Genomic DNA, 6628 nt, shown 5'->3' with positions numbered 1-6628 from the left:
CATCTCTTCGTTATCATGTTCTTTTTTCGCATGGCTCTTTTGGATAATGCAATTAAAATCTGAGATTTGGGGCGCCTGGATGGCACAGTCGGTTAAGCACCTGCCTTCGGCTCATGTCATGATCCTTAAGGTCCTGGGGTTGAGGCCCGCATAGGGTTCCTTGCTCAGCAGGGAGCCTGTTTCTCCCTCTCCCTCTGCCTGCTGCTCTGCCCCCTTGTGATTTCTATCTTGCTGTCAAATAAATAAATGACATCTTTTTAAAAAAATCCAAAATTTGGAGTTGGTCTGAAGAACCACAAATGATGGTTGAAGTTTGCTACATATTATGTGGGCATTTGAGATTGAGAAAATTGTTTCCTTGGCACTGACATCATGCCCATTGCTAATATTATTGTTGTCATCCAGATAAGTTAAAACAGACTTCCGGATCCAAGATGACCCACATCCCAGGGTGTACACGTGGCAAGTATCAAACTTGGCCACTTTCCCATCATCTTTACATTCTGTGTCTGCTCCTAATCAGACATCTCAGGAAAGATGACACATAAGGAGCAAGGATGGGGCAGATCCAATGCTTCCTGACCAGTCTCCCTGCTCCCAGCAGAGTCCCCTCAAACTCCTCTCCTCTCTATAGCCTTTTTAGTCTTTCTAAAGCACAAATCAAAGATCCTCCTAATGGTCTCCAAGAAAGAGCCCATATCCCTCAGTAAGCCTTGTGAGGTCCTCCTGTCCAGTTTTGAACTGAGGACTCTAGCACCATCTCTACCACATTCCTTCTAGAAATCTATATGCTCGCACTGCCCCCAACAGGGCCCTGATCTCAAATGTAGCTAGACATTTGCACAAACTCTTCCACTCCCCGAGATGTTCTTTCTCTTGTCTTCTTGCCTGTTGAACTCCTCCTGGTTCTTAAATTTGTGTGTAGACAGCATTTCTTCCAGGAAGTCTTTCTTCACCTCCATTTCCACACCCCCTAAGACTGGATGAGAGGCCCCCCACCACATTACTGCTGCACCCAGAACTTCCTCCATCTCAGAACTTCTTTCTCTGGATCAGAATTGCTTATTTACTTGTCTGCATGTCTCTCCTTAAGGTGTTTACGTCTTGTTTGTGGCTGACAAATGCTTGGCAGGTAGTAGGAGACCAAATAAATATTTTCTCAATGACCATCTCACTAATGGAAAGAATGAATGACTTCACTAGAGTCAAGTATTTAAAATTAGGCCATGTCCAATCACTGAGCACCAATCTGTGCTAGGTCTTGAAAGTTGGGTGGAGATTTAGCAAGAGAACATGGCTGAAGGGCAGCTCCAGAAAGGGAACAACATAGGCAAAACCACAGAGATGTGAAATGCTTTTCATTCCATGTTTCACCAAAGTATATGAAGTTGATCAACACATGAAGATGTGTTTTGAGAACATTGATCTGTATTAATCAGGATACTTCCACATGAACTGAAAGCTCTAATTCAAACTGGCTTAACAACAAGGAATATACTGGTTCACATGACTAGAAAGCCCAGACATGGGAAAGCTTCAGGTTTTATTGATCCAACAACTTCATGACCTCTTCAAGAGCCACTTTTTATCTGCTCCCATGCTCTCTTGTCTATGGTGTCTAATGGTTTTAGACCAAGGCCGGCTCCTCTCCCAATTGAAGAAGGGCTATTTACCACAGTTAGGACTAATAGGAGACCTTCTCTTTTACATTCAGTAGGAGACCAAAGGTATATCTCCCTCCCAATTTTCCCAAATAAAATCCCCGAGACTCACTCTGATTGGCCTGTGGCCTGATAAATGGAATGTGCCCATTGGCTTACGCCAGTCAGGGTGCACTACTGGACCAGGTAGGAAGCCAGCATCTGCAACACACATGGACCCTGTATATGGGAGAGGAATGAATATTTGAATGGAAGGGAGGGCTCCTGGAGCTTTGGCCAGAGCAACTAGATGGAGATACCATTGACTGAAATGACTGGCTTGGGAGGAACAGATATGAGGAGAGAGATCAGATTTAGTCCTGTCAAATATGAGATGCTCATCAAACATCCAATTGCCATGTCAATTGAGAAGTTAAATATACGAGTACAGAGCTGAACTGAGGGTAAAGGTCTGGTTACACACATCAACTTTGGTGTCTTCAGTGTATATACAAAGTTTTTGGGGATAAGCGCGTTTATTACATGTTGAAGGCTTAATCACTGTTTTTAATTATAATTAGTATGAATTGCTTTTGGAACTTTTCTATAATACACTAATAACAATGAATAGCAAATAATGAAAAAAATGAATAAAAAGATTGTCTACAAATTTACTCAAGTAACAAGGTGAAACAAAGGGTTTTCAAAGAATTAAATCTTTCAAAATACATCTGTGAAAAACCCTTCTGTTAGGGAGGAAGGATATCCATTTTCATCATAATGGAGCAGTTTGCAAGTTTCTAATTGTTTTGAATGAATTGTTTGCTCAGATCATTTACCTAATTCTGATCTCAGTAAATTTTTAGGAAATATTCTTTTTTTTTTAACAACATCACTTGATAGTGATTTTTTTTTTAAAGATTTTATTTATTTATTTGACAGACAGATCACAAGTAGGCAGAGAGGCAGGCAGAGAGAGAGAGAGAGAAGCAGGCTCCCTGCCAAACAAAGGCCTGATGTAGGGCTCGATCCCACAACTCTGGGATCATGACCTGAGCCAAGGTAGAGGCTTAACCCACTGAGCCACCCAGGTGCCCTGGAAATATTCTTATTCTTAGAGGCCCGACTCAGATTTTTTCCTCCTTTTAGGCAGGAGTTCTAGACCCATTTGAAAGGATGAGCCAGTCCAGGTATAGATGATTCCCTTTGAGCATGTGATTTTTAACCCGTTCCTTGCTGGACTTTATTTCTTTTCTGACAGGCTCCTTGAGAAGGCAGCTGACTGCCCCTCTATTTTGTTTTTGTTTTTCCTCACATATGCATTACACTTAAAATCCGCCAGGCATGATTCTAAGTGCTTTATGCATATTACTCTTTTAATTCTGACAACACACTATAAAGTAGGTACTCCTATTAACCCCATTTTCAGGGGAAGCATGAAGCACAGAGAGGTTATTATACAAGACTTGAGAACCAGACCCCAAGATGGGATCAGACACGCAAAAGATTTATTCAGGGAAATGTCAGTGAAGAGTAAAAGAGGAGAAAGCGAGGTAGATAAGGAGAACCATCAGGCCGCAATGCAGGTATAATGCCCACGAGAGGAGAAAGGGAAGGAAAGATTGGATTGAAAGAGACTCAGACCTCAGCAAAGTTCTGAGGAAGTCTTGGTCAGGTTCATGGAGAGTCCCCAAGTGAAGCAGGCCCTTTGCAAGGATCCTACCTCAGGCAGGAGTGAATGGGCTCTTGTTCTTTTGCCATGCTCGGTCATTAGTTGAGGGCAGCTGGCGGAAGTGTGGCTTCTGCATGAATGATATGGCCCACCTCAACAGGTGGCATCTGAGCTGTCAGTCACCTCTTGTACAGGAGGTTCTCTTAAAGGGATCTGAGTGGCACACCTCCGTGGGCACCACAGGGTCCTGCCTTGTTCGTTTGCAGGTTTCTCTGGAAGTGATGCCAGCTTGGTACCATCCTCATTAGAACTGGAATTAAGTGTATTACTTAATTTAACAAACATCCGTGCAATCTCCAAGACCATATTCCCGACATCACTCTTGGCACTTCGAATGTGAAATAAATACTACATTCCTCACCCTCGGAGGAGCGTATAGTCTGGGGAGGGAACTGGACAGGGAAACAGTTAGGAAGCAGTCTCAGAAGTATAAGTTACCTTGAGAAGACTGAGGAGTTGGTGTTTATTTGGGGGGAGAGGTGGAGGGAACGGTAGGACAGAGAAAGGCTTCATAAAGTAGGAAACACAGGGGAGCCAGATTTTAAAGCCTAATGCTCCCCAGGTAGCAATAGGGTCTGTGTGTCCTCTGGCTTCTCCTTGTTAGTCAGCCCACATGAACTGATGGGCTCTACTGATGGCTTTGGAAAGGACTCAGGAAATCTGGGCTATACTCCACAGCCGAGTTCATGTCCCACAGACAGGTCATCTCTGAGAGAAGAAAAAAGAAGTCAAGTGTTGATTGATGGTAAGTCTTATACCCACTTCCACAATAATACACAGGGATAAATTCTTCTAATACAAGAATACTTATGTGTTTCCACTGAATGTGTATAAGTGTCTAGGCTATGGAGAAGACTTAAAAATTAGCTTTCTCAAGACAAAAACCCCTTTGAACAAACCAAGTTTGAACCAACCCTACTCTTCTCCCCAAATTCAAAAGATTGTTCTCTCACCAGATGACAAGGTACCTGTATATTCTGAACTTGACATTGAAGGAGAAGACAAGGACAGAGCTGATTGGCAGGAGGAAAGCAGCTCTTTGGCTCCATCCAGGCATGTGGACGCCCCAGATGACAGCTGGCAGCTTCAGTGTCTACTTTGTGACCTTCCAGGAGCCGTACACAGTGAAGACAGGAGAGCTGTCTAGTAGAAATGGAGTCACAGTTTCCAAAAAAGATCCACAGATCTGTGTACATATGAACCCTGCCCAATTCCCTGAAGCTGATCCAGAAGTTCACTCAGCATATTTCAGTTGTCACCATTATTTAAAGAAATCTTTCTATCTGCTACAGAATGAATTAATTAGTCTAAGAGATGGAGTGGCATCTCATTGCCTCATGACCTTGAGCTGAATCCAAGAGTTGGATGTTTAACCAACTGAGCCACCCAGGTGCCCCAACCATTTATATTTTTAGGTAAAATATACTATGTATAGACGTATCTCTGGAAGGACACACAAAGAGCTGGTAAAGGAACCATGTTAACTTTGTACCATACCAGATGTATGGAGAAGCATGCATACCCATTTAAAACACGAGTGAAATAAAGCTTTTTTAAGAAAGAAAACTACTCTCTAAATGCCTGTGTCTATATCTTCCAGGGCCAGAGCTCACCTTCACTGCCACCGCCAGACCCCAGTGGCTGCTGCAGGTAAACCCTCTTGTCCTGCTTGGAGGCTTTCTCCATCAACTCGGATCACCCTGAGTCAGTTTCGGCCATCGCACCCCTGAAGCAGGGCCTTTCCCTTGGGGTAAGCATGGAGCCCAGAGATGAACTGGCAGTGAGGTGAGCAGAGGGCAGGCTTGAGGACCTGACCCTCCAGGCAAATCATAGCAGATCATGTGATGACTGTTTCCCTAAATCTAATCAGATAGTTCCATTCTGACAGCTCATCAGAGGACCAACTTCTCTTTTTTTTCCACTCCTTTAAACAGTGTCCTAGCCCTCTTCCCCAGCCCTGAAATGCACTCTCAGAATAAGGGTAAATTGCCAAGGAATTCCATTCATGGGTACATTCATCCTTTCATTAATTCATAGCCACTTCAGTGCCAGGCATGGTTCTAGAGGCTGGAGTCATAGCACCGGCCCAAACAGATGAGGACTCTGTCCCTTGGTCCTCATGGAATTGCATTGGAAGGTGGGAAAATGTGATTGCAGAAAAATAAACAGGTGAATAAGATAGATAATTATAACCCATGACAAGGGATTTGAAGGAAACACATAAGGTGCTAGGGAACTGGAGTCTGGGATCAGTTAGGAGGATGACAGTGAAAGGGCTTCAGGGGTGCTCAGTGATGGCCTCACTAAAGAGGTGGCATTTAAACTAACTGTTGAATGACAAGAAGGATCCAGCACAGTGAAAGTCTAGGGAGGAGAGTTTTAGACATGAGATAGTAAGTGCAAAGGCCCTGAGGCAGGAAAGGATTTGGCATGTTCCATGGCAGCCAATGAGGCCAATGTGGAAGGTAAGGAGAAGAGGTCCAAGAGGCATACAGGGCCATCTGACATGGCCCACCAACCAATTTACCTACTCATCCACCATTAGATTATCATGAATCTCTTCACTGCAACATCAAAGAAAAGCATAAATGCCTTTGACTTCACCACAGTCTATAAATTGCTCCAGCACCTTCCTAGACCACATGAGTAGACTTCCAAAGTTTTATATCTCATCACATTTGACTCCAGTCTGACACTGCAGGGGAAATTTTTTTTTCTATTTCAACTATTCTCTTTATGTATGTCCCCTATTCTTTGTGGTTAACCCTCAACAACTCTGATAGACAACTTGCTCAGATTAACTGAATGTTCAATGAGTCCTTATTTCACTTTGTTTGGTCTGAATTCAAATCCCACCCCATCACTCATTTCCTGGGTGACTTTATCAAAATGAAGCAATTTACTTATCTCTCTGTGCCTCAGTTTCCACACTCAAAAAGGTGGACAACTAATGATGCTCACTTCATGGGGTTGTTGAAGACATAAATTAGGTAATACATGCCCAGTGCTCTGACTGCCCCCAGAAAGCTTCGGTGACCATTGCCTGCTATCCTTTATAACCCCAGGGGGAGTCTTTTCTCGAATCTTCCAGAATTTTGATTCTTCAGGGAGAGCATGTACTTTAACATTCAGGCATATTTAATTTGGTTCGGGGGGGTGCTAGGGCACCAGTGGTGTTTGCCATGTGAAGGCTTATCAGCCTGTGGTGTGAACTGGCCAGGCTCCTCACAGATGCACAGGTCGGTGGGTCATTCAT

The sequence above is a fragment of the Mustela putorius genome, unplaced genomic scaffold (assembly GCF_011764305.1).
Source record: "Mustela putorius furo isolate JIRA1106 unplaced genomic scaffold, ASM1176430v1.1 tig00003909_pilon_pilon_pilon, whole genome shotgun sequence".
NCBI lineage: Eukaryota > Metazoa > Chordata > Mammalia > Carnivora > Mustelidae > Mustela > Mustela putorius.
This window is presented reverse-complemented; position numbering follows the sequence as displayed.